This window comes from Populus trichocarpa, chromosome 3, assembly GCF_000002775.5.
Source record: "Populus trichocarpa isolate Nisqually-1 chromosome 3, P.trichocarpa_v4.1, whole genome shotgun sequence".
NCBI classification, from domain to species: domain Eukaryota; kingdom Viridiplantae; phylum Streptophyta; class Magnoliopsida; order Malpighiales; family Salicaceae; genus Populus; species Populus trichocarpa.
In genome coordinates, this window is record NC_037287.2 from 6,848,375 (window position 1) to 6,857,982 (window position 9,608).

The window sequence follows — 9,608 nt, forward strand, 5'->3', positions numbered from 1 at the left end:
ATATTTCTATGAAGGACTGATGCTTACTGACCGTAGTATCATTGATGCGGCAAGTGAAGGGGCATTGGTAGATAAGACACCCGAGGCTGTATGCCAATTGACCTCAAATATGGCAGCCAACTCGAAATAATTTGGCACCCGTGGAGATTTCCCAAACAAACAAGTAAATGAGGTAAGTATTTCTAACCTTGAGAATGAAGTTAATAATCTTACTTCTCTTGTGCGTTCTTTGGCTTGTGGAAATGTACATCAAGTGAAAGTTTGTAGCATATGCTCCTTACAAGGACATGGTTCAGATATATGCCCGACAATGCAAGAAGATTACATTGAACAAGCTAGTGCAGTTGATGGAGCATTCAATGGACAGCCTCAACGTAAGTATGATCCCTTTTCCAACACGTACAATCCCGGATGGAGAGATCATCCCAACTTACGTTATGGGAACCCGCCTCAACAAGGCAACCAAGGCTGACAGTTCCATCCCCATGGATTTCAGCCCCAACAGAATTATCAAGCAAGACAGCTGATGAGGGACAACAAACAAAAGAATTAAAGCCGAGAAAAGAAAGAAGCTTTTAGAGAAGAAGTTGAGAAGAGAAAGCAAAGAAAGAGAAGAAAGGGGATTGGAGATATGCAAAATCTGCAAATTTTCATTAATCATCAAAAGTCCTTAACATTTAGAAAAGTGGGATATAAATACTAAAACCCTAACTAGAACAAGTGTTTGGGCTTATAGCCCACTAAATAAAATACCCAACAATAATTAAATCAAACCCAACAAATAAAACCAAATTAATAAACCTTAACTAAAAGTTCATATAAATTAAACCCAAAAACATAAGTTAAAGCCCAATCTTTCAATTGTTTGGGCTATCCTCCATCGTCTATGATCATTCGCATGCATAAATAATATTTCGGGTTCGGTGTCCCCATCAATTCTCCCGGGGTTGGAAGAACTCGACCCCGTCGAGTATAGGCCAAGGCGACTCCGATAACGCTCTCAAAGATAAAGATCAAGCTGTTGTGATGTCTCTCTAATAATCCAAGTATAGTCTGAATCTGGTCGTCGAGCCCATTTACTAGGATTTGCTGAAGTTCATCATCCCTGGTAAAAACAACTTGTGCATTCAAAGTAGCATTAATATGTTCCTTTTGTGCCAAAGATATAGATAATGAGGTAGGGATATCAAAAGGAGCATCAGGTATAGGTTGTATTTTATAAATACTGAGGTCTTTCATGTTAAAAGTAGAGCTAATATCAAAGTTTAATGGCAATTTAATGACATAATTATTTGATTTAATCATTTGCAACACTTTGAATGGTCTAGCACTACTTACTTGCAATTTATGATCGGTTTCCAAAGGACACCGTTCAGGTCTAATTTGTATCATGAAATAATCTCCAACATTAAGTGCATCATGATACTTAAGTAAATCAGCTCGAAATTTGTATTGTTCATTACTTGCTTGAATTTGTTTCATGATCTCAATATGCAAATTATGAACCCTACATGGTAACGACTCAGCTGACTTAGACATCCTATTGTGAGGAGATATGGGAAGGTGTTCTATAGGCTTCTCAGGTTTGTAATTATGAACACTAAATGATTGAGGGTGTGGAATGAGACAAACATTGTTTGAAACCTGTGTAGATATGGTATGGACATAATCAAGTAAACTAGGATTATCTTCATCTTTCTCATCACGTGCATGTGGTAAGGGGTCAAAAAGCTCAACATGTTGCTCTAAACTTATGATGTGCTGGACACCAAGCATGTGGGATGAGGAATCAGGTAGTTTAGGAGGACTAATATCATGAGACTCTTCTAAGACCATACTCATCTCTATAGGCGATTCCACTGAAGAGTTCCCTAAAACTTCCTCTACCATTAAAGCAGACATATCAAACCCTTTCTTAACCTCATTCTCAAGCTCATGTGGACTCATTGTGTTGGGTCCCTCTTCTTTCACATCCTCGTCATCTAGGTCACTAAAATCCTCAAGATTAGGCTCATACACTTCAACACTACAATATTCCTCTTTACCTATATCCTTATGTTTTTGAATGACTAAGGGTTTAGAGGTGCAATATAAAGAGATATGACCAAAACCTAAACAATTAGTACACTTAACCTTTGAACTCACCTTAGACACTTCATTGACAACTCGTTTGCCCTTATCTTTCTTACAAAGTTGGGCGCTACTAGGATTAGGTCTGTGGAGTGGAGCACCTAACAAAGAATCACTTCTTCTGAATTGGGACCTAATAGGGATACTATAAGAGTCCTGACGATTCTTCCACTGATTCTTTGCGACCAACTTGTAGTCTTTAACTAAGGTATAAGCTTGGTTAAGGGTAGATACACCTTGAAATACAACTTCTCTTCTAAGATCATCATTTAAGCCTCTACAAAATCTATGCAAAGTCAAGGCTTCATTCTCTCTTATGGCACATCTAATCATGTAATCGTTAAACTGCGTTATATACTCATTGATAGACTTATTCCCTTGTCTTAGATTGTTCTATTGGTCTAAGAGTTTATTCCTATAAGACTGGGGTAGGTACTTCTCCTGAAGTTTTTGTTTCATTTTGATCCAATCAGTTATAGGAGGTTTACCTCTCATCTCTAAACAATCCTCAACATCTATCCAATAAATTTTGGCTTCATCAATGAGTTTCATCTTAGTAAATCTAACCTTCCTATTATCAGACAAGTTATGCCACTCAAAGAATCTATCCATATCACGAATCCACATATCGAATATCTAAGGGTCATGACGACCGTCAAAAGTGGGGGCTTCTATTTTGTTAGGACTCAAGACTCGCTCATCAAAGTCATCGTGTTTAAAGTAACCTAAATGATAGTCATACTGGTGGCGCTCAGAGTGAACTTGTCCATAATGATTATTCTTGTGATATTTATTGGTCTTTGAGTGCCTTATTCGAAAACTCTCTTGGGGCTCAATTCTTTTAAACATGTTGATCACCTAAGTTTGCAGTTCCTTTAAATTGTCATAATAGTATCACTAAGGGTTGAGTCTACGGTAAATGTAAACTTAAGCTTGGACACTAGATCATCATGACACAAATGCATGCAAAACTCACTTATAAATGAAATTGAGATCACAAATGGTTCTTGCAAGTAAACTCACAATACAAAAATAAAGCTAATTTTTTTTTATCTTTTTTTTTTCAATATGGAGATTAATCAAGAACAAATTACACTAATAAAATTGTAAGCATGTAAACTAGATTCTTAAGTGTAAATGATTAATCAAACACGATGTCACAAGCAAGAACTCATAATTATCAAATAGAATAAGATATTAGCTATCACTGATGAAAGAAGTTGATGAACAAAATTAACAATTAAAAAATGCTAAGTGAGATTTTTTTTTTTTTTTGGAATTTTCTAGGCACAAAAGTAATATTAATAATAACTTAAATGACAAGTGAAAAACCAAGAAAAGTAAACTTCAACACATATGGGAGAGTGATTCACTAACTAGAGTGCCGGGAGGAAGCTGGAATTTGCTGGAGATGACGTGGCAAACTAGATAAATTGACTGCTGACACGGCAGATGACATGGCAGGATACGCTGACGTGGCGGGGTCTGATGACGTGGCAAGACTTATGATGTGGCGTCTGACGTGGATGATCTAACATGGCGATGACATGGCTGGGTTAATTATTTTACCAGCTTCTGTTTCCTTCTCCTCTGTCTCCTTCGGTGTTGTTGCTGGCAGCGCATGCGTGACTGCTGAAGGCGAGGACCACCGCGGTCTGTTGAAGATGGTGGTTGCCGCCGGTCGGTTCTACTGCCCTGTCGGTCGCTAATGGTGGGGGGGCGACGATGGTACTGTGGACGGTTGCTGGCGCTGAAAAGGATGACACTGGCTAAGGGGCTGCCTTTGCTGCTGTAAACCCGAATCGTTGTTGGCTATGATGGGTGTTGTGGGTAGCGGCGTCTGGTGGTTTGTGGTTCTGATTTGGCTGCTGAAGCCGCAGGTCTGCTGTGGTCCTGTGGAGGCACCGCTGAAGACAATTTGGTGTAATCTGTCGGTGGCGTGGGGAATGGCCTTCTATAGGAGAATCTGTCGCCGTGGGTCTTGGTGTGATCGGCGTTGAGGCAGATTTTCCGATCGGGGTTGATGCACACAATTTTGATGATGAACAGTGACAATTTTGAATCGGCGGCTGTTTGCTGTGGAGAAGATGAACAATGTTTCCCTTTTTAAAAAAAAAAATAGTAGGATTTTTTTTTTTAGATCAAACTGGATCTAGGGTTTAGCATAGACATGTGGATCGTTTAATTGTAAGAACAATTAAAACCCTAGCTCTGATACCAAATTTGATGAGGGACAACAAACAAAAGAATTAAAGCCGGGAAAAGAAAGAAGCTTTTAGAGAAGAAGTTGAGAAGAGACATGCGGATCATAGTTTTGTTTATCCACTTGATGTGATAGAAGATGTCCAAGTCAAGATTGATAGTTAGGTTATTTCATGCGATTTTTATATTCTTGATATGGAACATGATTCTTGTGATTCATCAAACAACACTTCTATATTGTTTGGGAGACCATTCTTGAAAACTGCCAATATAAAAATTGATTATGGTAAGGATACTTTGTCCATGGAAGTAGGAGATGAAAAGATTGAATTTAATTTCCATGATGCAATGAAATATCCTTACAACAATGTTTATTCTATCACATGCTATGACCAAGCTGATAAGTATGTGCAGCAAGTTTTTGATTTTGAGGATGGATTAAGCGTAGCTTTGAGCTATAGCTATGATTTTACTGAGATAGAAAAGATGGAGAGACACATATGTGTTCCTAAAAACATGCAAGAATCAGCATTGACTTTGCAAGCTTTGCAAACCATTCCCCCTGGTAATGTCTTTGTTGATTTAGTACTTTCACATAAAAAGTTGTTGCCATCTATTTTACAAGCCCCCGAGTTAGAATTGAAACCTTTGCCTGATAATTTGAAGTATGTATTCATTGGCGACAACAATACACTTCCCATTATCATAGCAAAAGGTTTGACAAATGCGCAAAAGGAAAAACTTGTGAAGTTGTTGAGCAATCACAAAACAACCATTGGATGGGCTTTAGCCGACATCAAGGGCATTAGTCCCTCGATGTGTATGCATCACATACTATTAGAGGATAATGCAAAACCAACGAGGGAAATGCAAAGGAGGTTGAATCCGCCTATGATGGAGGTAGTGAAAGCTGAAATTTCAAATCGAGAAATCAAGTCCATTTTAGAGAAAACAGTGTAACTTAACCGGTGAGATTGGAGTCTATGACTTAGTGATGCACTTTGGGCTTGTCGGACTGCTTACAAATCACCTATAGGAATGTCACCTTATAGGATGATTTATAGGAAGATAAGGATGGTTACCAAGTCAAGAGGTGGCCACCCACTCAACAATTAGTCATCAAATCAATAGTTCTAAATTTTAGCCTATAAAAGGAGGCATTTGCCATGCATTTAGGCATCTTGGTTCTCAGATCAAGATCATGTTCTTGCGCTCTCTCTTTATATTTTTGTAATGCTTAAGTTTTGCTTTCATTAATCTCTTATTTATGCCTTTCATTTCCTTTATTATACTTATATAATCATGTTCTCCTCTTGTTTATCTATATTTCTCTTATTCATAATGTTCAACTAAGTTTACTATGTCAAGGTGAAAAGGTTACACTAATGGTGTAAGAATAAGTATAGCATAAACTCAACATGGACTTTAATGTTTGATACTAACATGTTTTATATTTATTATCTTACTCACTATTAATACCTTGCTTGTTAAATGGTTAATCTAGATTTGTGTTGAATAACCCTTGGTACAACAAATACTTGGCACTTTCATAGCCCAACTGTATGGTATAACTGACATTTGTGCTATGAAAGGAACTTGATTTGTTGTTAACATAAGTTATCATCATGAATACCTGATAATATTTACAAGTATTGGCATTACTCGAATAAGATAATTAATGTAATCATGTTAACAATTTATAATCCGAGTGGAACCTCCTTTGTGTGTGGTTTCTAGTCCAGTAATAAAAAGAGTTTATACTATACTTATTTAAAATATCATTAGTGGATCCTCTAACCTTGACAATTGTTTTATATTTGTTTAAATCCTTAGATCAATATCACATATCAAAGCTCTCTTCAATTCCTTTTCTGTTATTATTTATTTCTTTATTTGTAGTTTATACAGTTAACCTCCCTGTGGTTCGACCCTGGTCTTGCCGGGTTATTTATTACTTCGACACTCCTGCACTTGGGATAAGACATCAACTCTTTGATCGTGTCAAGTTTTTTGCGCCGTTACCGGGGAGGTAAATTCCTGTATAAATTATAATATTTATTTTCTTTTCTTTTTTTCACTTTTCTTGTATCTAACTTTTGTTTCTTTTGTTTTGTTTCCTTTTGTTTTGTTTTCTTCTTTCTTTTATTCTCTTCCTATACGTGCATGAGAGTTTGGTCACGTACATTAAGTGGTAAACTTTGTAGGGTATCCTCATCATTTTCAGAAAATATGGCCGAAAAAGATAATCAGTCGCTTCATAATGAAAATATGAGAATAATTGAGTTATAACACTTAGAGACCACATGAATCCTACAAGAACAAGTGCACTCTCATGTATAGTTTTCCCTCCTGATGCATCTCACTTAAATTTTAAGCCAGACATTATTCAACTTTTACCTTCATTTCATGGCTTAGATTTAGAAAATCCATACTTGCATTTAAGGGAATTTGAGGAGGTCTGTAACACCTATAATGACTTAAATTGTAGCATGAACATCATCAGATTAAAGCTTTTTCCTTCTTTATTAAAAGATAAAGCTAAAACATGGCTACAAAATCTTAGGTTAGGATCCATTCGTGCTTGGGATGAAATGCAACAACAATTTTTAAAGAAGTTTTTTCTGTCTCACAGAACAAACCCTTTCAAAAGACAAATCACCACATTCACTAAAAAACCAGGAAAAACATTTTACCAATGTTGGGATAGATATCAAGACTTGCTTAATACTTGCCCTCATCATGGTTTTGAAACATGGAGATTGTTTTAACATTTTTATGAAGGGTTAACACCTAAATATAGACAAATGGTGGAATTGATGTGCAATGGAACTTTTGAAGATAAAGACCCTAATGAAGCAATGGAGTGCCTAGACTTACTAGCTGAAAATGCTCAAAATTAGGACACTACAGGCACTTATGAGGCACCAAGTAAAACTCAATCTCATACATTTAGTGGAGGAATGTACAACCTTAGGGAAGATCATGACCTCCAAGCCAAGTTTGCATCTTTAGCTAAAAAAGTCGAGGCACTAGAATTGAAAAAGAGTTGATGTCTTATCCCATGTGTAGGAGTGTCAAAGTAATAAATAACCCGGCAAGACCGGGGTCGAACCACAGGGAGGTGAACTATATAGAATTATAAATAAAAGAAAAGATTTGAAGAGAACTTTGAGATGTGATAATGATGTAAGGATTTAAACAAAGATAAAACAATTGTCAATGTTAGAGGATCCACTAATGGTATTTCAAATAAGTATAGTATAAACTCTTTTGTTATTCAACTGGAAACCACACACAAAGAAGGTTCCACTCGGATTATAAATTGTTAACATGATTATATTAATTATCTTATTTGAGTAATGCCAATACTTGTAAATATTATCAGGTATTCATGGTGATAACTTATGTTAACAACAAATCAAGTTCCTTTCATAGCACAAGTGTCAGTTATACCATATAGTTGGGCTATGAAAGTACCAAGTATTTGTTGTACCAAGGGTTGTTCAACACAAATCTAGATTAACCATTTAACAAGCAAGGTATTAAGAGTGAGTAAGATAATAAATATAAAACATGTTAGTAACAAACATTAAAGTTCATGTTGAGTTTATACTATACTTATTCTTACACCATTAGTGTAACCTTTTCACCTTGACATAATAAACTTAGCTGAACATTATGAATAAGAGAAACATAGATAAACAAGAGGAGAACATGATTATATAAGTATAATAAAGGAAATGAAAGGCATAAACAAGAGATTAATGAAAGCAAAACTTAAGCATTACAAAAATATAAAGAGAGAGCGAGAGCAAGAACATGATCTTGATCTTGATCTGACAACCAAGATGCTTAAATGCATGGCAAATGCCTCCTTTTATAGGCCAAAATTTAGAATTGTTGATTTGATTACTAATTGTTGAGTGGGTGGCCACCTCTTGACTTCGTAACCATCATTATCTTCTTGTTTGCAGAAAACGTCATTTCTAACATCTGAATTTGAACAGATTGTCTTCATGCAAGTTTTGGGGAATTGTCTCAGCTTTCCAACAAAACAAGAATGAGGTCATTTGGACTTCTAGAACTTGAGATATGGGCTGAACACTGAATAGTGTTTGGGCTGCAGGACAGATTCTGACTTCTCTGTTATTGCTACAATTTGAACTTGAAACCAGTCCTTTTGAATCTTGGACTCTTCATGAAAGTTTTAGGCCTATGTCTTAGCTTTATTTACATATAAACCAGACCTAAATCCAAGTTCTACAGTTCCAGTTATGATCCAATAACCGAATGGTGTTCCAGTTTGGACTAAACCAACATCTCTTTTCTAAGCTTAGCCCTCTCTTTGTCTTCTCAATTTCAGTAGTTAAACTCATAAATCAATCCTTTGATTTATGTGATAGGCCTGTATTTAAAATGAATATTTACCATAAATTAAAGGTATCTTATATTATCAGACTTGTTATTATAAAACATGTTCTAGTTAAGGAGTTATTGATACTTCAAGTGCAAAATGATGATATAAAACCTTGATAAAAAATGCACTTTTAAGTACTAATCACACCCCCCAACCAGCTTATTACTAGTCCCTAGTAATCAAAGCGTTAAAATAGAAAAACAATTTGCAAGTTCCACAAAGCAAGGCATTCATCATTCAACTTCCATTAATCTATCCAAATAAACAAACTCTCATTAAATTTATATATCTGCTGCATACTATTGAAACAAGATATTAATAAACCTTCTTTTTATGTGCTCAATGTATGAAAACATAGATGATGGGGCTTTTATTGGAAGAAAACAATATTTTGTTCTAATGTTTATCGAAGGTTAACTTCCTTGGGTTGAGATTATTATCTTCTTCTTTTTTCTTCTTTTTTTTTTTAAAATATATATACATATAACTTAAAACACAATGCATCTTTAACCCATGTAACGAGCTTTCGGCTAATGACTCCCAGACCAGTTGGTCTTAGGGCATTAGGTGTTGAGACACCCCTACGAGCTTAGTAACTCAGGTTGTAGATACTGATACGTAGATAGTGCAATGTTTAATTCCCTTAAGCTTTTCTCCTTAACCCATGTAACCAGCACTGGACCAATAGCTCTCAAGTCAGTTGACTTTAGGGTATTTTAGGTGTTGAAACACCCCTTCGGGCTTAATTGATTAGGTTAGGGAGGCTACGAAACCAAACTTATCTACGTTTTTATTATCATCAATATTTTGTTTTTGTTTTTTTTTTTTTTTGCAAACTATATACTATCCCTCCCCTTAG